Raw genomic sequence first — 433 nt, 5'->3', positions numbered from 1 at the left:
ATGCATGCAGAGGATATTATGTATCCACACATAATTGCGCCTGTGCGTGTACCTCGTAGATAAAAAAAAAATAAGCAGATAAATACAAAGAACGTTAATTAAGCATTAATCATATAAGTAACATTCCATTTACACAATTAACTTTCGTATATCAAAAGAGGAAAACTAGACCTTCCATCACGAGAAAATATCCAGCGAACACGCCGCAAATAGTCAGACATTTAAAGACACGAAATTTCTTGAACAATTTTCTGATGACTTGACGCGTTAACAACACGCACGCCAGAAAAGAAAATACCACGCTAACAATGGTTTTATTTATGACTAAAGTTCTTTGTATTAGAGATAAACATGATAATTCGAATGCGCACAGAAATTGGTGCATACACATACGTACAAATGTATGAGCGTTTACAGCGATATACTCACGTAG

This window comes from Penaeus monodon, chromosome 31 (assembly GCF_015228065.2).
Source record: "Penaeus monodon isolate SGIC_2016 chromosome 31, NSTDA_Pmon_1, whole genome shotgun sequence".
Lineage (NCBI taxonomy): Eukaryota > Metazoa > Arthropoda > Malacostraca > Decapoda > Penaeidae > Penaeus > Penaeus monodon.
Note: the sequence above shows the minus strand (reverse complement) of the source record.